At 40.5% G+C, this 22,510-nt stretch overlaps 1 protein-coding gene and 1 long non-coding RNA gene across 12 annotated transcripts in view; one reads left to right on the top strand and one right to left on the bottom strand.

The window, feature by feature from the left end:
* Positions 1 to 681: 681 nt before the first annotated feature.
* On the bottom strand, positions 682 to 21,971 carry LOC147579250 (uncharacterized). The gene is made up of 3 exons (XR_015253704.1): positions 21,442 to 21,971; positions 4,336 to 4,447; positions 682 to 961 (listed from the first exon to the last, which is right to left on the bottom strand). It is a non-coding gene; the product is annotated as an uncharacterized LOC147579250 (long non-coding RNA).
* A 190-nt stretch (positions 21,972 to 22,161) lies between these two features.
* PPFIBP1 (PPFIB scaffold protein 1) overlaps positions 22,162 to 22,510 on the top strand; it is a 173,461-nt gene continuing 173,112 nt past the window's right edge. For 6 of the 11 annotated variants that reach the window (XM_086713768.1, XM_086713766.1, XM_086713773.1 and 3 more), the window contains exon 1: positions 22,163 to 22,338. The gene's annotated coding sequence lies outside the window, so the exon portion shown is untranslated. Of the gene's footprint in view, positions 22,339 to 22,510 lie in introns of all 11 variants that reach the window. The other 5 variants (XM_086713776.1, XM_086713774.1, XM_086713771.1 and 2 more) reach the window with 3 other exon arrangements.

Here is a 22,510-nt window from a genome sequence, read left to right as displayed (position 1 = left end):
AACAGGTTGTAGGGTGTTGTTTTTATTATTACTGTGGACAATATTTTTAAATATGTGAGATTACCGAATTAAGAACTTTGGGTCTGACCTAATAGGGAAGAAATGAATTTGAATATACTTCCTGAGGTACTATTTCTTGAAATGAAAGTAACTGAACCACAAGTTTTGACTCCTTTCTTTCTCACGTTCCACTTGAGGTCTAATAGGAAATCTTTTGGTTCTACCTTAAAACACATGCAGAATTGAAGCACTCCCACTACCTCCCTGATACCAACTGCCTTGAGTATCAATCACCATTATTGCAAAAATTTTCTAATTGTCTCTCTGATTCTTCCTAATTCCACCCTTGCTCAGCAGTCAGAGTGATACTGTTTTTTTTTTTTTTTTTTTTAATTTTTTTTTTCAATGTTTATTTATTTTTGGGACAGAGAGAGACAGAGCATGAACGGGGGAGGGGCAGAGAGAGAGGGAGACACAGAATCGGAAACAGGCTCCAGGCTCTGAGCCATCAGCCCAGAGCCCGACGCGGGGCTCGAACTCACGGAGCGCGAGATCGTGACCTGGCTGAAGTCGGACGCTTAACCGACTGCGCCACCCAGGTGCCCCAGAGTGATACTGTTTTAATGTACGTCAAATCAAATCACCCCTCTGCTTCAATATCCTTCAATGGCCTCCCATTTCTTTTAGAGTAAAACCAAAATCTTTACAATGACCTTCAACGACCTGTACTTGGCCCTCTCTTGGCTCTCACATCACCCTGTTCTACTTGCCCCCTTGATCATACCAGTGCAGTTTCACTGTCCATCCGGCTATCGCTGGAGCACATCAGCCACACTCTCACCTCAAGGGCTCTGCCCTGGCTGGTCCCCTTGCCTGTCAGTCTCTTCTCTGAGACTGAGAATATTCACATGGCTCACTTCCACATTGCCTTCAAATCTTAGCTCCAATGTTATCTTCTTGGCTATCATAAAAAAGGCAGATAGTAATAAGGATTGGTGAGGGCATGGAGAAATTGAAAACCTGATATAATGCTAATGGCGATGTAAAATTAAATAGCCTCTTAGAAAAACGGCTCCTCAAAAAGTGAATGTACAGTTACCCTATGACTCAGTAATTTCACTCCTGGTGTATAGCCAAAAGAAATAAAAACATAAGTCCATACACAGACTTGTACATGAATGCTCCTAGCAGCATTTCATAATAGCTAAAAACTAGAAACAATCCAAATAACCATCAACTAATGAGTGAACAAAATATGATATGTCCATACAATGGAGTATTTATTCAACTGCAAAAAAAGAATGAAGTACTGAATCATGCCTCAACATGGATTACCCTTGAAAACATTATGCTAAGTGAAGGAAGCCAGACGCAAAGGCTACATATTATAATGATTCCATTTACATGAAATGTTCAGAATGGGCAAATTCATAGAGACAAGATAGATTTATGGATGGGGGTGGGTGGGGAGGGAGTGACTAATAATGAGAACAGCATTTCTTTCTAGAGTGATTAAATACTCTGGAATTCGATAGTGGTGATGGTTGTACAACCTTGTGAATATACTAAAGATTACTGAATTTGTATATTATAAACTAGTGAATTTTATGATATGTGAATTGTATCTCAATTTTTAAAAATATCATCTTCATGAGACTTATATGGTCATCATGTTTCATATTGTAATCTTCATCCCCTCTCCATCCTTCTCAATTGCTCTTCTCTGCTCTATTTATTTTACTGTGACTTCTAACATATATATATATATATATATATATACACACACACACACATATATACACATATATGTATATATAATATGTGTGTATGTATATATATATATATATAGATAGATAGATAGATAATTTATTCATTTATTAGGTCTATTGTTCACCTGTCTCTTCCTGTTGAAATTTAAGCTCCATAAGAGCAGAGACTAGACTAGGACTATAGAGACACTACATTATCTATATGCATAATACAAGAAAATACATCCATTTGAAAGGGGGGATGCTAGCATCACAATTACTAAGAAAGATTATTTTGCTCTGAAAGCTAAAAGGCTGAAGAGGAATAGTTATATCTAGGGTGAAGGAGTCAAAGTCTAAAAAGGTCAGGTAATCACGAAGGAGAAAAATCTGTGAGGCTTGCACCTGAATAAAAGTTTAGAGGAAAAAGAGAAAAACATGCTCCACATATGGCAAATGAGTTTCCCAGTTATAATGACTAAATTCATTCACATAGACTATGGAATCACCTAGGCTAGAGAGAGCAAATTGGTAGGAACAAATGTGATAAGGGGTCCAGGACTTATTGGATCCCAAGGAAGCAAAAAAAAAATTCACTAGCAGGGGGCACCTAGGTGGCTCAGTCAGTTGAGAAGCTGACTCTTGATTTCAGTTCAGGTCGTGATCTTACGGTTTGTGAGTTCAAGCCCCATGTTGGGCTCTGTACTAACAGCATGAAGCCTGTTTTGGATTCTCTCTCTCTCTGTCCTCCCCTGCTCATTCTCTCTTGCTCTCTCTCTAAAAATAAATAAATAACATTAAAAAAATACTTTCACTTAAAAAAAAAATTCACTGGCAGGTGGAATTGAGCTGAAGGTTACACTGCTCACTTTGGATTAGAAGTAGATAAGATGGTACCTTCAAATTAGGGGTTCCCATGCCTGTGGCCAAGCAGAACTGGGTAAAGATAGAGATTTTCACAGGACATTTCGTTTGCAATGAGGGATGATGCGTATGAGGGTGAGAGAGGATAGCCCCTTTGTCATTAAAGGGCCTGTTAGTCACCTCAGAGGTTATTTTCAATTTTGGCATAACTTCATGAAGTCTGAAACCATCTTAATTTTTAATTATTTTTAATTTCAGTTTTTGAATCTCTTTTTCTATGGGTATTTGAGGAGGCTCATTAATATTCAATATCGTAGAATAGTTACTGACCAAGTGACATGTCATTTCTGTTTGCGTAGGCCGATGGCTTTTTCTCTCTTTCTCCTCAATTTAAAATTAACTGATTTTGCTGCTATGATCTCCAAGTGATACAGCCCAACAAATAAAGCTAAGTTCAGAAGAATGTAGCAATATTTTTTCCAGCTGCCATTCCTCACTTCCCCTTCTTACTGTAGAGATACAGTACCCTTGTCCTGTAGGACTCTGGATCAGATCCTGATTGGCCTAATCCAATCACAGTGGCCCTGATCTCTTTGTTAATGATTGGTTTAGAAGTAAGCATGTGATTAAATTCTGACCAATGATACTTGAAGGTATAACTACTGGGGGAGGGGAAGTTTCTGCGCTGTTTCCTTTATCCTAAAAGGAGACAGTAGAAAGAAAAATCTCTTACTTACTTTTGGATGTCACTGTGTGCAGATTTGATGCTTGAAATTCCTTAGGTCATTTTGTAGCCATGAGGGGAATGTACAGTCTAGTTTGGGCTTGAAACCATTATTAGGGCAAAGCTGATGGATACAAGAGATAAAAATAGCCTGGATGCTCAATGGCATCAGTGAACCACTAACAACCTAATCTACAGTCCTATTGTATATGTCTTCCTACTGTTCCAGACTCTTAGATTTAGATCTAAGAGGAACTGAGGAGGTGGAGGCAGAGGTGGATGAGATAATTACTTTTCAAAGTCCAGTTTGATTTAAATATATATATATATATATATATATATATATATACACATACATGTATATGTATGTATGATGGAGGTTTTTATTTTCTTCAGTAAGAGGATCCAGACAAATTTTAATTTATGGTTAGCTGCTATCTTGGAATTAAATGATAGCAAAGAAAAGTTTTAATAATGTATCATCAAGTACATAATTAAATGCATTTGAGTGATATTTGGGTGAGGTAGAAGATGAGCCTACTCATGTTTGAATTCAGTTCTTTTGGTGTTTTATCAAATTCTTGTGTTGTTTATGTGGTTATTTTCCTTTCCTGAATAAGAACAAGCAGTAATGTCTGTTGTGACATTGGCGTTTACCAAATGAAGAGTACTTGACTAATAAGCAGTCTCAGACATGGCCAAATATCCTCCTGTACTTGTACTTGATGAGATCCAGGCCTTTTCAAAATGATACCACATGTGATATTCCGTCTGCACTACACAGCTAATGTTCTTATGTGTGGATGTAGGAATAATTTGTTTCTTGTTTTCTTATTTTTCTTCTTTGAAATTTGGTCAGTGAAGCATTAGGGAGAAAAAGAAAAATCTTTCAGAGCAGATCAAGTGACTAAAATGTCCTGGGTTTTGGATTTTTAGTGGCACAAATTCCTTCCAAAAGTGAATGGTGTTTTCTCTGCATTTGGCAAAGTGAATTCTTACCTCTCAGATCAAGGTAATCACTCCAGGGAAGAATATGGCTGATTTGAGGGGAGAAAAGTCCTGGAGCTCCTGAGACCTTCACAGCCCCTCACACTCAAACTGTCTTGTGCCTCTGTGAAATGTGTTGGGGAAAAGAGAGTAATGAGTGCTTTTTTAAAAAATTTAAACCCATGTTAATTAACATATAGTATAATAATGATTTCAGAAATAGAACTTAGTGATTCATCACTAAACACCCAGTGATCATCCCAAGTGCCCGCCTTAATGCCCATCACCCATTTAGTTCATCCCCCCACCCAACACCCCTCCAGCAACCCTCAGTTTGTTTTCTGTATTTAAGACTCTCTTATGGTTTGTCTCCCTCCCTGTTTTTATATTATTTTTTCCTTCCCTTTACCTATGTTCATCTGTTTTGTTTCTTAAGTTCCATGAGTGGAATTAAATTTCTTAAATTCCATACGAGTGAAATCGTATGATATTTGTCTTTCTCTGACTGACATATTTCGCTTGGCATAATACACTGTAGTTCTATCCATGTTGTTGCAAATGACAAGATTTCATTCTTTCTTTTTGATTGCCAAGTAATATTCCATTATATATATATATATATATATACACACACACACACACACACACACACACACACACACACACACCCCGCATCTTCTTTATCCATTCATCAGTCGATGAACATTTGGGCTCTTTCCATAATTTGGCTATTGTTGATAGTGCTGCTATAAACATTTGGGTGCATGTGCCCCTTTGAATCAGCATTTTTGTATCCTTTGGATAAATACCTAGTAGTGTAATTGCTGGGTCATAGGGTAGTTCTATTTTTAATTTTTTTGAGGAACCTCCATACTGTTTTCCAAAGTGGCTGCACCAGTTTGCATTCCTATCAACAGAGCAAAAGTGTTCCACTTTCTCAGCATCCTTGCCAACATCTGTTGCCTGTGTTGTTAATTTAGCCATTCTGATAGGTGTGAAATGGTATCTCATTGTGGTTTTGATTTGTATTTCCTGATGATGAGTGATGCTGCTCATGTTTTCATGTGTCTGTTAGCTATCTGGATGTCTTTGGAAAAGTGTCTATTCATGTCTTCTGCCCATTTCTTCACTTGATTATTTGATTTTTGGGTGCTGAGTTTGATAAGTTCTTTATAGATTTTGGATACTAAATCTTGATCTGAAATGTCATTGGAAAATATCTTCTATTCCTTTGAGTTTTTCTGATTGTTTCCTTCAATGTGCAGAAGCTTTTTATATTGATGAAGTAATGAGTGCTTTTTGACTGCAAGACTACGAACACATCAACATAACTTCAGTGGCTTTGCAGATAAGGCTACAATCAACTTTAGGGCAGATTATCTTCAGCAAAATTCTATTCTCTAGCACAAGAAGAACACAAATGTAAATAATAAATGTAACAATGATTGTTATTAACTAATAATTTAATAATACACATACAATAATAAAAATAATTATATTGTTTATGAAGTGATTACTGTGTTTTATGCATCAAGTTAAATCTTTCATATGCATTTTATTATTTGATCCTCACAGTTCATTGATAAGCCAGGTATTGTTGTTATGCCCATTCTTATGCATGAGGTAATCGAGGCACAGAGAGAAGAAGTCACTTGTCCATAGTCCCACTGTGAATGGTAGAGTCAAGATTTGAATCTAAATCTGTCTGGATGCAGTAGCCTTTCATGTGACACATAGCCTCCCCAAACCGGGTTGTAAATTCTGTGACAGCAGAAACAATGCCATGTTAAACCCTGTGTATTTAGCATCTAGAACATTACTTAGAAGACAGCAAGTGTTGGGATGCCTGAGTGGCTCAGTTGGTTAAGCGTCCAATTCTTGGTTTCAGCTCAGGTCATGACCTCATGGTTCGTGAGTTCAAGCACCTCATTGGGCTCCATGTTGACAGCATGGAACCTGCCTGGGACTCTCTCTCTCCCTCTCTCTGCCCTGCCTCTACTCTCTCTGTCTCTCAAAATAAACTTTAAAAAATTTTTAAAAGAATATAGCAACTGTTTGATAAATATTTATCAATGAATCAATGAACTAACGTGTTAAGTGTCAAGTTCAGCCTCCACAGTGCAGTTGCTTTCAGATGCCACCTGCCACATTGCCCTTCTCTGGCATCATCTCTGTCACTCATCACTACTCCCAGAAGTCACATTGATGCAAAGGTCATTGACATAGGATTGGAATGGCCAGTGGCCCACTTTTCACCCAGATTGAGCTACAACCTTTTCTGCTTCCTCTTTGTCTACTTTCCAAACTGAATCCCCCTCTGGAAGTCAAAGTAAGTCTAAATCCCATTACTTATTCTAGTACTCAGAGGTACACTAGAGATTAAGGGTGCCCCCTTGACCTTTCCCAATTTCTGGGCATGAAGCCCACATGGCCTGTCCCAATCTAGACACTTGTGTTTCCTTTAGCTTCTGGATAGTGACCTTACCACATGCTCAAAACCCAGATTTGGTCCCATGACTTGTTTTTCCTTTGGAAGAGCTTTTGCTACATGTGACTGATGAGTGAGCACAGCAAATGGTCACATTATCTTGTTTAAAAATAGAGGCTTAACAGTTGGAATGCTTTTGTCTATAACAGAATACCTAAGTAATATTGACTTAAAGAATAAGGACATGAGGCGCTTGGGTGGCTCAGTCGGTTAAGCATCTGACTCTTGATTTCTGCTCAGGTCATGAGCTCACAGTTCATGAGTTTGAGCCCCCCCGCCAGGCTCTGTGCTGGCAGCATGGAGCCTGCTTGGGATTCTCCCTCTCTCTCCCTCTCTCTCTTTCTCTGCCCCTCCCCTGCCTGGGCTCTCCCCTTGCCTCTCAAAATAAACAAATAAACATTAAAAAAAAAAAAAAAGAATAAGGACATTTATTACATCACATGACAAAATGTCTGTAGCCAGGTTGGTTCCAGGGTTCAGTTAATTAAGCACCTCAATGATGCCAGTGCTCTGAACCACCTTATCTTCCATTCTCTTGGCTTTCCCTTCATGTCCCAAGATGGACTTTCACTGTGAAGAAGCTTGATAAGCCAGGTATTGTTGTTATACCCATTCTTATGCATGAGGCACATAGAGGGTAAGTGGCTTGTCCATAGTCCCGCTGTGAATAGTAGAGTCAAGGTTTGAATCTAGATCTGTCTGGATGCAGTAGCCTTTTTATGTGACACACAGCCTCCCAAAACTGGGTTGTAAATTCTATGACAGCAGGAACAATGCCATGTTAAGCCCTGTGTATTTAGCATCTAGAACGTTACTTAGGAGATAGCAAGTGGCTACTGCTGCACCAATGTCTTTGCGTGATACAACATGCAACAAAAGAAAAGAACAGGGACAAATCTTTCCTAGAAGCTCCCAGCAGACTTCTTGGGAACCATTGGGTACGGTAGATTATAGGCCACCCAAACCAATTACTGGCCCTGAACTGCCACCCTTCCCACTCCCCTGTACTGTGAGTTTAAGCACAATGAACCCTTCTCCTGTCCAGCTGTCATGACATAATAGAAAGAAATCAGGTATATACAAAAGGTTAACGGTTATCTCTGGGGGGTGAGACTTTTTAGAAAACGTTATACAAGGGGCGCCTGGGTGGCTCAGTCGGTTGAGCGTCCGACTTCAGCTCAGGTCACGATCTCGTGGTCCATGAGTTCGAGCCCCGCGTCGGGCTCTGGGCTGATGGCTCAGAGCCTGGAGCCTGCTTCTGATTCTGTGTCTCCCTCTCTCTGCCCCTCCCCCATTCATGCTCTGTCCCTCTCTGTCTCAAAAAATAAATTAACGTTAACAAAAAAATAATGGGGCGCCTGGGTGGCGCGGTCGGTTGGGCGTCCGACTTCAGCCGGGTCACGATCTCGCGGTCCGTGAGTTCGAGCCCCGCGTCAGGCTCTGGGCTGATGGCTCAGAGCCTGGAGCCTGTTTCTGATTCTGTGTCTCCCTCTCTCTCTGCCCCTCCCCCGTTCATGCTCTGTCTCTCTCTGTCCCAAAGGCGGATAGACGTTGAAAAGAAAAATTAAAAAAAAAAAAAAAAAATTTAAAAAAATAAAAATAAAAAAAATAAAAATAAAAAAAATAAAAAAAATAAAATGTTATACAATGTACATGTACTACTTTAAAAAATACTTTATTTCAAAATAATTTCAAACTTATAGAATATTTGTAAGAAAAAAATGAGGAACTTCATATATCCTTTGCCCAGATTCATCAATATTTAACATTTTGCCACATTTTTTTTACTAACTACTCTATTTTTGTTGGAACCATTTGAAAATCTGCATATATCATTCCCTTTACTTCATAATATTTGAATGTATATATCCTAAGAACAAGGATATTCTTTCACAGACCAATAGTATAGTTATAAAATTTAAGGAGTTTAACATTGATACATTCCTTTAATCAACTACCCATGTTTTAATTTTGTCAATTGTCCCAATACTGTCCTTTATAGAAATTTTTTCCTATACAAGATCTAGTCCAAGATCATGTATTATTTGTCTTTTTTTTTTTTTAATTGAAGCATAATTGACATCTGGCATTATTAGTTTCAGGTGTACAACAAAATGATTCAATATTGGTATATACTGTGAAATGATCATCACAATAAGCCTAGTTAATACACATAGTTACAGAATTCTTATTCTTATGATGAGAACTTTTAAGATCTACTCTCTTAACTTTCAAATATGAAATACAGTGTTATTAACTATAGGCACCATGCTATCCATTATATCCCCATGACTTATTTTATAACTGGAAGTTCGTACCTTTTGACTCCCTCTTCTCATTTTGCCCACCCCCATCCCCTGCCTCTGGCAACCACCAATCTGTTCTTTGTTTTTATGAGCTTCTTGGGTTTTGTTGTTGTTGTTGTTGTTTGTTTTTTGTCTTAAGATTCCACATATAAGTGAAATCATAAGGTTTTTGCCTTTCTCTGTCTTATTTTTACTTAGCATAATGCCTTCAAGTTCCATCCATGATGTCACAAATGGCAAGATTTTATTCTTTTTTATGGCTGAATAATATTCCATTGTATATATACCACTTTTTTTTTTTTTTTAATCCATTCATCGAGTTTGGACACTTAGGTTGTTTCCCATATCTTGGCTATTGTAAATAATGCTGTAGTGAACATGGAGGTGCAGATATTTTTTTGAATTAATGTTTTTATTTTCTTTGGATAAATACCCAGAAATGGAATTACTGAATCATATGGTAATTCTATATTTAATTTTTTGAGGAACCTCCATACTGTCTTCCATAGTGGCTACAATTTACATTCCCACCAGAGATGCACAAAGGTTCTTTTTTCTCCACATCACAGCCAGCATTTTTTCCCTCTTGTTTTTTCATAACAGCCATTCTACCAGGTGTGAGGTAGAATCTCATCGTGGTTTTGATATGTATTTCCCCATATTTAGTGATGTTGAGCATCTTTTCATGTACCTGTTGGCAGTCTAGATGTCATCATGGGAAAAATATCTATTCAGATCCTCTGCCCATTTTTTAGTCAGATTTGTTTTATGCTATTGAATTGTATGAGTTTTTTAAATATATATTTTAGATATTCACCTCAAATATTATTTCCCATTTGATAGGTTGTTTTTTTCATTGTGTTGATGGTCCCCTTTGCTATGCATAAGCGTTTTAGTTTGATGCAGTCCCATTTTCTTATTTTTGCTTGTGTTGCCTTTGTTTTGGTGTCAAATCCCCCAAAATCTTTGCCAAGACCAATGTCAAGGAGGGTACTGCCTTTCTTCTAGGAGTTTTATGGTTTTAAGTCTTACATTCAAGTCTTTAATCCATTTTGAGTTGATTTTTGTGTATAGGGTCAGATAGTGGTCCAGTTTCATTATTTTGTATATGGCTGTTCAGTTTTCCCAACAGCTGCTGTTGTATGTTCCCCCATTGTATGTTCCCGGCTCTATTGTCATAAGTTAATTAGCCATATATGTGTGGGTTATTTGTCTTTTTAATTTGCTTTCAACATTTCCTTCTCTTTCCATGCCACTGACATTTTTTTTTGTTGTTGTTTTTTAAGAGTAGGCCAATCATTTTATACAATGTCCTCAATTTGGGTTTGTTTGATGTTTCCTCATGATTAGATTCAGATTATGCATCTTGAGCCAGAATATCACCTAAATGGTGTTGTGTCCTGCTCAGGGCATCATATCTGGAAGCATACAAAGTCCATCTGCCCCTTATTAGTAATGTTAACTTTGATCACCTGGTTACATCTGGTTTCCCCACTGATGCATGATATTTCTAATCATAAAGGAAAATGTCTTCTTAAAAACTAATACATTATAAACGATCACATTACAACAACTGGGAACTGAATTTAAATGAAAAACTCTATGCTATGCTCTCTTGATCATGCAAGGAAAAACTTGCTATACCCCATCGATAATACTGAATTTGAGAGACAGGAATGGGACTTTAAAGCATCACGTTTCAGAAAAGAAGGTTAGGGTCTGGAGAGGTGAAGTAACCTGCCCAACATTAGTATCAGAGCCAGGACTAGGACCACAGTAGAGTCCCTAATCTGCCACCCTTCCCACCCGCTGTAGCTGTGAGCCAAAGCACAGCAAATGCTTTCCGTGTCCAGCTGTCACCAAGAACTCTTTTCTTTAAAAGAAGAAAGCTGGTGCTCCCCCTCACCCACCTCCTTGCCATTCCATATTATGATACTCCCAAGTCCTTAGTCCAGACTCCAGATCTGCTCATATGAAAACACTATCCATGTCCAAACTGGAAATGGGTTTCCTGTTTTATCATTTAAATGAGTTACCTTACTCCCCAGTTATCTCCACAAACTCACTTCCCACTGCTCATGCTCACAGCTTGGAGCCAGCAAAAGAATGAGATAAAGCAGCTACACAATGGTATGTTGGATGTATTCCACAGAGGTGCCTTTGTGTAACTTGTGAGGGGAAGAGTAGTGATTTTTTTTTTTTTCTGGCTAGAAACAGTCAACTGTGCTATTTTGAAATCTACCAAAGGCAGACAGTCCAACAACCTATAATTGTAGAGAGGGGCCATCTTTCCTGGCAGCCGTGTCTGTGTGTGTAGGTTGTGAAAGGCAGTACTGGCCCAGAAGTAGACCCAGTGCCAGGAGAGCTGAGGTTTCAACCCTGTGCTATCATTTTACTAATAAATTTCCTGTATTGCCATCTTATTTCATGATAGCAAGTACTGACCTTTCTGTGCCTCTGCTTCTCCTATTGGTGATAAGAAGAGACAGACACTCGCACATACTTACATGGGTATTTGTGAAGGCAAATAGAGAATAATGAATGGAACAAATCTTAGAGGCTCTTCCACTAACTGGTTGTTATGGGACTGTTAGGAACTGAACTGTGTTTCCCTACCTCCTGCCCCTCACCCCCATTCATATATCAAAGACCTAATGCCTACTACCTCAGAATGTGACTATATTTGGAGATAGGCTCTTTAAAGAGGTAATTAAGTTAAAATGAGGTCAATAGGGTAGGCCATAATTCTGAAGACCATGTGAAGACAAAGAAAGAGGGCAGCCATCTACTAGCCAAGGAGAGAGACTTCAGAGGTAACCAAGCCTGCTGACACTTTGGTTGGACTTCCAGCCTCCAGAATTGTGAGAAAATCAATTTCTGTTGCCTAAGGCACCCAGTCTATGGTATTTCATTTCATCACTTTAGCAAATCAATGCGGGTATCTTGGGAAATATACTCCTTCTAGAAAGGATAAACTATGTAATCTGTGGGACCCAGTGTAAAGGGGCCTCTTAAAAAATTAAGAATTTCAAGATGGTGACAGTAGAGAATTAAACCAAGTATGAAGCCCTTCTAAGTGTGGGCCCTGGGTGACTCCACACATCTTCCACCCATGAAGTCAGTTCTGCTTCTAGACTTCAGTTTCCTTATCTGGAATGTGGTGATGATAACTGCACCTACTTTAGGTTTGTTGAGAAGATTAAATCAGATTCTAGGACTACGTTCTCAGAAAACCTGAAAGGGTAACCAAGAAAGGTGTTCAAAGTTAGCATTAAATGTCTTGCTGAGGTTGAGTCACAGGATCACAAGAAAGAATAGCTTGGTTTTTTCCTCTATGGTCAGTGAGACATTAGTCGGTGGGAGGGGAGAGTGTGCATGGAGAGCGGGGGCAGGGACATTTCAGAGCTGAGAGATTCTGTTGGAGTGAACAGTGCAGATTATTTGGTAATTTGCTTATTTTATAGTCTTAGGGCCCCTGGTGCAGGGCATATGATTTCTTTCTCTTCACTCCCTCCTGCTCCACTGGAAGTGGTATTTGGACCCTGGAGCTTCTGAGTTGCTGTCTGACTTTCTGACAAAAGTGTTATTATTTCCACACATATGACTCTCTTATTCTATAAATAAATAAAGCTTTAGAAGGCAACTGAACACAACTCTGATGTCTAAAATAGGACAGGACAAATAAAGCTGATCCTTATAAGATTAATCCTCATTAGGAGGGAAAGTCAGGGGATTCTGAGTGGCATTTTGGAAGGGGTGATTATTTTCTTTGACATATTTATTCCCTTGTAGGAGCATTTAGAAGCCAGTGTGTTGAACGAATTAGAATAAAACGCCCAGCACTAACAACTTTTCAAACAATTATAGCATAAAGAAATAATTTTTAGTCAACACATAAAGTTCTAAATCTTCTGCTGGTATCTCAGCAGATTTCAATTTTTTGCAACTCCACCTCTACGAAGGCAGGTTTGAATCTAGGCTCCAACTCTTTCCTTTCTTAACATGATGATGGAAGCACTGATTCACAATATCCACTGACGGCCCTTTTGAAAGCAAAGCTCAGAGGCTTGCTAATGAGCCCTATGAGAAAGCATCACTGGGGCTCCTGGGGGGCTCAGTAGGTTGAACATCCGGTCATGATCTCGCAGTTTGTGGGTTTGAGCCCTGCATCGGACTCTGTCCTGACAGCTCAGAGTCTGGAGCCTGCTTCAGATTCTGTCTCTCTCTCTCTCTCTCTCTCTCTCTCTCTCTGCCCCTCCCCTACTTGCCCTCTGTCGCTGTCTCTCTCAAAAATAAACATTAAAAAAAAAAAGCATCACCTGTCCTTGTATCTGTGGTCACTCTCACAAATAAAAGCAAAATGGGGTTGATTGAGAAAAGTTTGTTTTTTAATGAACAAAAAGAGAGTAGTAGCATATGCCCTGATTTTTTTTTTCATTATAATTAGAATAAATCTAAACTCCTCCAATATCTTAAGTGATCTGGCTGCTTTGTGAGAGGTGGTAGAAAGATAAAACAACATTCAAGCTTCTTTTCTTTTGGTCTTTGTTCATTGCCCTTATAATCATAGCCTCTTCGTTCTAGTTGCTTAGGGAAGGAATGAGGTAGAACAGGGTCATGTAATTAATATAATTATATTTAATTAATATGTAATGATAATTGCATGTTGAAAACTAACACATTCTAAAATTCCCACAGAGCGTGGAAAAATATACCACCAAGACAGACTGAGCCTGACTCAAAGTGAAGTCGCAAAGAAACGTGATTAAGAGACAAACTCCATCTTGATCACCAGACCACATCTTCGGGAATTCCACCTCATTTCGGAATAAAAACACTTCACTTCGTGCCATTTCTTTCAGGGAAGGTAAAATGGTCTCACATTTATGATCTCATTTGAAAACACAGTATTAGATTATTTCAAGTGTTCATACTATCTCAGGTGATGGAGATTCAGAACGAGACTATCTGGGGAATGAAGGAAATGCAAGAAACCACTGAACCATCAAGCCTCATAAGAACTGGAGCCTGGTTAAATATCCAACAGTAACTCTGTATCTGTCGTTCTTGTTAACTCAGCTTTTCTCTGAGCACACACTCTAGTCCTAAATTGGGTTCAATCATGCTAGCATGTGACTTCGGGCAAGTCAAGCTTTTGGTGGCATAGTTTCCTCATCTCTGAAATGGAAACAGACCTCGCCAGGTTGAAGTTAATATATTTCAAGCATTTAAAATAGTACCGGAGACACAGAAATTGGTGTTTCCTATGATCATTATCATTTTTTAAAAATTTACATCCAAGTTAGCATATAGTGCAACAATGATTTCAGGAGTAGATTCCTTCATGCCCCTTACCCATTTAGCCCATCCCCCCCCCCACAACCCCTCCAGCAACCCTCTGTTTGTTCTCTATATTGAAGAGTCCTTTATGTTTTGCCCCCCTCCCTGTTTTTATATTATTTTTGTTTCCCTTCCCTTGTGTTCATCTGTTCTGTGTCTTAAAGTCCTCATATGAGTGAAGTCATATGATTTTTGTCTTTCTCTGACTGACTAATTTCACTTAGTATAATACCCTCCGGTTCCATCCACGTAGTTGCAAATGGCAAGATTTCATTCTTTTTGATTGCCGAGTAATACTCCATCGTATTTCTATACCACATCTTCTTTAGCCATTCATCCCTTGATAGACATTTGGGCTCTTTCTATACTTTACCTATTGTCAATAGTGCTGTTATAAACATTAGGGTGAATGTGCCCCTTCAAAACAACATACCTGTATCCCTTGGATAAATACCTAGTAGTGCAGTTGCTGGGTCGTAGGGTAGTTCTATTTTTAATTTTTTGAGGAACCTCCATACTGTTTTCCAGAGTGGCTGCACCAGTTTGCATTCCCAATTATAATTTTTTATTATCATTGTTATATTTTCTATTACTTCTACAGCTATTTCCCCCTACTCTTACAGTGTCTACTATCTCATGGTTCTGATTGCTGCCTTTTCTGTGTGTGACTTTCAGCATCTACATCTTTTTGCTTTGAGTTGCTGACTTTCTTCTGATCTCACTTTCTATACTTCATGCTTCTACTTACTCATGCTTCTGCTTATTGCCTTTTTTCGACGTGCCTCTCTGCTTCTTTTTGCTTTGTCTATTCTGTTTTTTTCCTTTAATTTTTTTTAATGTTTATTTATTTTTGACAGAGAGAGAGAGACAGAGCATTGAGTGGGGAGGGGCAGAGAAAGAGGGAGACACAGAATCCGAAGCAGGCTCCAGGCTCTGAGCTGTCAGCACAGAGCCTGATGCAGGGCTTGAACTCACAGACTGTGAGATCATGACCTGAGCTGAAGTTGGATGCTCAGCCGACTGAGCCACCCAGGTGCCCCTATTCTCTGTTTTTTTATGTGCCTCACATTCAATGTCTTTTTTTAAATGTTTATTTATTTTGAGAGAGAGAGAGAGAGAGAGGGCACAAGAGGGGCAGGGGCAGAGAGAGAGGGAGAGAGAGAATCCCAAACAGGCTCCATGCTGTCAGCGCAGAGCCCATCGCAGGGCTCTATCTCATGAAGCACAAGATCATGACCTGAGCTGAAATCAAGAGTCAGATGCTTAACCGACTGAGCCACCCAGGCACACACATTCAATGTCTGGAGACAGAATCTGATGAGGCCACTTAGTGACTAGTTAGTAGGGAACTCTGATGAGTTCCCATGCTTGTGTCTGCTCCAGGCTTTTGGCAAGTTTACACTTGGCTGTCTTTGATTCAGGTGGGAATCCGAGGTCCAATCAAAACTGTTCAAGGGTTTCAGGAGGTTGACTGAGAATTGTGTGTGTAAAGAACCACTGTGGAACTGTGTCAGAAGGAAGCTGTGGGGGTGGCAGCATCCAGGGGTTTGTGGCTCCATTTCAGTGCTCTTTCTTTAGCATTATTGTCATTCCATTTATAGATGGGATTTATAGATGTCATTCCATTTATAGATGATGAGGTCATTTACGTCTTATGTCAAGTGTCAAAAATGTCAAGTGATCCTACGTGCTTTATTTAATTTTACCAAAGAAGAGGTGCTATTTCTTACACTTCTTTTTATTCAGGAATGGGTGATGATCTTTTTCAGAAACAGCATCTTGCAATGTAGAAGGTAGTTCTATGGCTATTATACTATAATTAATTGAGAAGTCAAGCAATATAGGGTCACATGGAAATTATATACGGAGAGATAAGAGAAACAAGGTTCAAAGCACTTAAAAGACATATACTAAGGTGATGGTTGAGACACTTTCTCCTTGTTCCCTTAACACCCTGGCTAGTTTAACAAACCACAGTACTAATTATCTTGTAATTCACAGGCTACCCAGTCAGCTTCCTTCAAGTGAAAAGGCCTTTCTGGAGATAGAAACTGGAGGAGACAGAGAGAGCAGGAGAGAAACTCATTTTTATAGGATTTGGGAGATAAGATGCTCTAACCTAAAGATTTGCTAATCAGCAACTTGTTTCAACTTGCCATGTCCCTTTAATGAGAGCATTTATTTAAACCAGCTGACCCATCCTCATTTTACATCTATTTTGACTAAAACTCATTCCTCTTAATCCTCTTAGAGGTTTCTGGATTGAAATCTAACATGCCATTTAAAATGTAAATTCTCCCGAAGTAGAAGAATTCTAGTTAAAGATTAGGAGAGACAAAATAAGGCAACAGTAAATTAATGATTGTCCAGGTAAAAAGGTGAATGGGGTAGAAATTAATGGATTAGTCTGAGGGCTGGGAATCCTGCATGGCGCTCATCCAGAGAAGAGGGTACACTACAATGTCAAACTGGGTAAATTGTGATCAGTAGTGAGCCATGATATATTATTTAAAAAATGAGCCTCACTAAATATTGTGGGAGGTGATTATCAAAGGGGGGGAGTTACTGGTTATGTATAATGCTCTGTTGTTAAGTGAAAATGTTCCCGGGACCTCTGCAAAGGTTTGTGCACGGTGCATGTTGGTAGGAAGGAATGGCAAGGACTTGTCACCCCTGGAAAGGCCTGGCAGCCCCGGGGAGGGTCTGGCCTGCTTGGGAAGAATGCTATGCTGACCATCGGCATGGAATGGAAAATAAGAATTGCTGCTGTGTACTGAAAGGGCTGACTTGCCATCTTGCTGGCCTCTCGCAGAGTGTAGGAACCAGACATGCTTTTTAGGAAATTCAATTAAGTATGTTTGTAAATGGGATTAACTGTTTAAGGGAATTTAATTTGTTTAGTTTAACCATTAATTGAATATTAATCAAAGATCATGGAAAGCAATAGTCTCTATTTTTAATTAAGATTGTTTTCCATTTAAATATAGAATAATAAAATGGGTAATTGAATGTAACTGCGCTTTTGGAGTTGTCTGGCAGGTAACCAGAGAATAACGTGTGTGTTCTGGGTTGCAAGGAAAGAGTGATTAAAATCAGACCCTGCTTGAAGCGAGATACTGGTCCTATTTCTAACCTGTCTCCATGGGCAGGAAGGGAATAGGGAGGAGGGCTGGATTCATAAACGATGATACGGTGATAGCTGAATAGTGGCTTAGTGTCCAGCTAAAGGATATTAAAATGGTGTCTGGGTTATCACCAATGCCGTGCTTAGAATCAGACAGAATAAGCCACAATTTCCTTTAGAAGGAATTCTAAATCTAAGCGTGTTTCATTTGAATTTGGGTCCATGATTTATACCATGTGTCCTACTCACTCTGTGGTTAGCAGTGGGACTGGGACAAGAACAGTCTGAGGCACCCACATCTTTTAAGACAACGCTAGCAGAGTTCTTTCTGAACTTCTAAAGACCTAGCTCAGGAGGTTAGGAGTTTTGAGCAAAAGTCAGCATTCATTCATTTGTTCATTCAGTGACTTTCTATTGAACATCTATAGGATGAAGCATGACTTTATATTCCCTAACGAACATAAAGATAAAACAAACTGGCATCCGGCCCTCAGGAATTTATAGTCAGTGAGGGACATAAGCCATGTATAAAAATAACAGTACAATTGTTTTGTGGCATAAGAAAGAGGAAAATATGTTTACGGTGTCTTATTATGTGTCAGGCAATGTCCTCTGTCACCTTGCACATGACATCTCATCAAATCCTCACACTAACGCTGTGCAGTAGCATTTACTAGAAAGGGACAAAAACCATCCTAAACTGAGAAAGAAATATTTTTCGGGAATATGGGTGCAAAGCCATTCAGTTTGCACGGCGAATATGAATATGAAGAAGAGTGGATGATTGAGCGCAGAAAGGTAAGTTGGAGGCCAGGATGTAAGGGCCTTTGGATGCCCAAAGAGAGTTTGGGCTTTGTACCCTGGTAAAGGGAGACATTCAAGTGTTTTGAAAGGAGTCAAGAATGATCAGGACCGTGCTTTAGAGAAGCAGCAGCTGGAAGCCCGTACAGACCAGAACAGGCACATGACGTGCCCTGGATGAGTCAGGTGAACTCCTGGTCTCTGCATCCAAACAAAGTGGGGGATGTGTCTTTGTGCCTGCACGGGCTTGGGGAAGGGGGAACAAAGATTCCACCCGTCCCTGTTATTCTGGAGGGCAGAACTGAAAAAGGGTAGATTGTGGACAAGCAATGCTTTAGATGTATAAAGAAAATAGGGCTTGCAGTCAGAGACCTTGCTTTCAGTCCCAGTTCCGGGTATTCGGGAACAATTCATTTATATAATCTTACTGAGCCTTTGATTCCTTATGCGAAAGGGGGCTAATAACATGCACCTTAATGAGCAGTTATGAGGGTTAAATGAGACACAGGACCAAGGTCTTTGGAGGGGAAAGTCAAAAAAGGAGGATCTGCTTGCTAGAAGAAAGATCTTGAGTGGGCCTCTCTCCTAGTTTGTATGCTCCTCGTTGCCAGGTAAATCCAAGCAGGGCCTTTCAAGGCTACTTGTGAGGAATGCTGTAGAAGGGGTTCTTCCAGCCAATTGGTGCATTAAATGACCTTTACAGTCCATTTCAAGTTCTATTTTTGTTGCTCCCTGCAGGTTTCTCCCACTTTCAAAGTATTCCTCTCCCTACCCGTACCCCATAGTGTTAGCATCTGGCACAATTTATAGGTATTAAAGGTAAGGCTAACCATAGGAATAACTAGGCAGGAAATAGATATCTAGACCTGCAGAGCTCATTAGTGTTGAAACCACAGGAGTTGTAGATGGACTTTTCCATGAAGCCAGCTAGAATCCAGGATAATGGGTAAAGTCTGGGTATCTGTTCCTCATGCATCCTATTTCACTTCTGCTACATTGCTGTTATACTTTGGGGCTTCTCCAAGATAGCCAGAGGCCAGTGCTATACATATGTCCTTTTTTTTTTTTTTTTTTGGTAAATGGAGCATTATGGTGAAGCCTAAATGTAGACAGAACAGAGAGAGGAGGGGTGCAGGGAGAAGGAGGCTGAACTTGCCCATTGGTTCCTTCCTCACCCACTCTGGAACCCTTGGTTTGAACACTACTGTTCCAGCCTGGGCCTGTTTTCAGCTTTCCTCTTGACTGTTTTGTTTTCTGGACTCTGATGGCAGCTGTTATCACTCCAGCTGCAGAGGGGATGGGAGGCGACTTCCTGTTATTCCATCCAGCCATCCCTATGGGGGTGGGACATTCCCTCCCCCATCTACTGCTGGTTGTAGCATGTGAGCCAGGATGCAGCCATCCTAGGACTGGGGCTGGAAGAATGACTGGTAGCCACCCAGCCACTGTTGGAAAGCATTTGGGGAACAAAGCAGGCAACAGGCACCACCGACAAGTGTGTCCCTGACTGAGGGGGCAGGGATAGTTATGATTTCCGGCTGCGAGATTATTGGTGGTTTGGGTGCATTAAGGAATGGACGGGGGTTAGGAGCGATATGATGATCCATTTTTCTGTAGTCCCATATTTTTGAGTGTTTGAATAACGTGTAAGGAATACAAAGAGGATTAAGCATGGAGCTTGCTTAATCCTGTGGGAAGATAAGGAAATACATAAAACTGGACGTAATTACCCATATGTTTATATCTCTGTACAACCTCAATAACCCTTACAATAACCTTTGATGTATTATCAGCCCCATTGTATAAAGGTGTCGTTACCAAGGTTTCTGATGGATGCTTCAGTGCATTGCCCAGTTACACAGTAAGTAAGTGCCAGAACTGCGCAACGGACCCCCAGCCCTTTTTCCATTCACTGTAGCACACAGTGAGGACTACGACTTTAGTTAGGCTTTGAGGAAAGGGCAAGAGTTAACACAAAGAAGAGCTGGTATTCCAGGTAGGCCAGAAGGTAAGAATCAAGCAGCGATCTGTGAGTAGACCAGCTGGAATATAGCAGAGGGTTTCCCAGGAGTGAAATGGGAGATAAGGTGGGAAAGGTAAATAGAGGCCAGGTTAGGGAGAGTTTTGAATGGCTAGCTAAGAATTGTAGGGAAAGGGGGTCTGATTTAGAGGAGAAGATGTTAATGGCAAAAGCAAACAGTGTTTTAGAAAACTCATTTGGTGGTGATGGATGCATAGAAAGACTTAGAGCTGGGGAAAAATGAAGTCAGAAATACGCTATGAGGTTGGAATACTATAGGTCTGACAAACAGCACAATGGTATAATGGAAAGTGGATCTGTGACAGAAGTCTGGGTCTATGGATTTTTTCAGCATTATAGTGTCTGAATGAGTGTCTGTTGTGGGCAATCACTACTATAAAGGGAGAAAATGGTTTGGGAGTCAAATGGTTCTTGGTTTCAAGCCCAGTTCCGGATGTTCTGGAGTAATTTACTTCTATATAATCTTGCTGAGCCTTTGATTCCGTATGTTAAGGTGGGGCTAATGACACTTTGCAGATTGGTTGTGAGGATTAAATGAGGCACAGTGTTTGACTTTGTGCATCTATCTACAATTTTTGGCAGAATAATGAAATGTAGGAGATGTTGTCATCAATCAAAAAGCAAACAATACAAACCAAGAGAAAGCCAATACTTAATTCATTGTACTTCCAGAAGATAATGGATACTGTGCTATCTATATCTCATACAAATAGAGCCACAGTTCACCATTCAGTTCTGTCTTGGATCAGATATTAGGCAAACTGAAAGAACCATCTCCCGAGAATCATTCTGTTCTGTTAGCCACGGGGATTATGCAGCACGATATCCGTCAAGGGTAAATGTTAGTTAATTCTTAATTGATAGCTCAGCCACTGCAATTGGCTCCATTCAATAGTAATTATTCTCATGTGGCTTGTTGAACTCAATTGTGAGATTCCCCTCCTCCCCTCCCTTTTCAATAGTGCATGAAAGCAACAGCCTTAAGGTACTTAAAAAGGTAAATAGTAATTTTTCTTACTTCAAAGATTCATTTTTTTGTGTGTGTCCGAAGCTCGTGTGGTGTGATTTTCACCGCTAAAAGCAAAAGCAGCAGCACATGGCTGATAACGCCACCGGATAACAATTCAGAGCTGGGTCGCGCGGTTTTCTCGTCCAAACCTTTCCGGAGCTTTTGAAGTTCTAAATTCCCCATCTAAGGGAACACCCAGCAGTCCCAAGATGAAAGGGAAGAACAGTGAGCTGCCGTTTTCCTTTATTTGCATGACTTAAAGCTAGCCATTTTCTGCTCCACGCGCTGCGGGACTCGTACTTGCCCGTGACACAGAGGCAATTGTTTTTCCTTAAAAAGGGGGCTGGGGTGGGTTAGTTTCGTTTCCGATCTGGGACGTAGTAAATACCCCAGGAGAAGTTTAAAACACGATCCGCAAGGTTCTAGCCCATACCATTTACCTTACCCCCTTTTCTTAGAGATAGCAAAGGCAGCATTTTTTTTTTTTTTTTTTTTTTCCCACCACCACCCACTCCCAGCCGTGGTCTAGCTCAGCGAGGAATGTATAAAATTAGTTGACTCCTCTGAGTGACGGTCTCCGGGCCCAATGAGCGGGCGCCCGGGCGCGGCCAACCCCACCCCCTTGCGAACTCTCTTTGGCTAATTCCCGCAGGGAGGGAGGAGAGAAGGCGAGTGGGAGGTGGGAGGGGGAGGTACCTGGAACTGGGAGTGATGTCAGCTCCTAGCTCTGTGCCTGCCCGGATTCCTGACATGGTGTAGGGCCGAGAGGGTGGGGAAGGCGGGAGCGGGACGGGAAAGGGTTCGGGCTGGGAGCCTGCGGCGGGGCCACCGTGCTGGGGCTTTGAACTCGGACGGAAGGTGAACCAGAACTTTTGGAACTGGCGCCGGCGGCTCTCCACTCCCCAGGTAAGGGCGTTTGGCTCCTCTCACAGACCGGAGGGAAGTGGCACCGTTGTGCGGTTGCAGCTGGGTGTTGCAGCCGCTCCTCCTCTTCCCCGGGTCGATTTCCTTTCCAACTCACTCCTGTTTCCCAGGGGGAACGGGAACTTTTCTGGGGGTGGGGTGGGGTGGGGGGCTT

Source organism: Puma concolor, chromosome B4 (assembly GCF_028749965.1).
Source record: "Puma concolor isolate L17-30 chromosome B4, mPumCon1.1.hap2, whole genome shotgun sequence".
Classification (NCBI taxonomy): Eukaryota; Metazoa; Chordata; class Mammalia; order Carnivora; family Felidae; genus Puma; species Puma concolor.
Note: the sequence above shows the minus strand (reverse complement) of the source record. Positions and strands in the feature narration are given on the sequence as shown.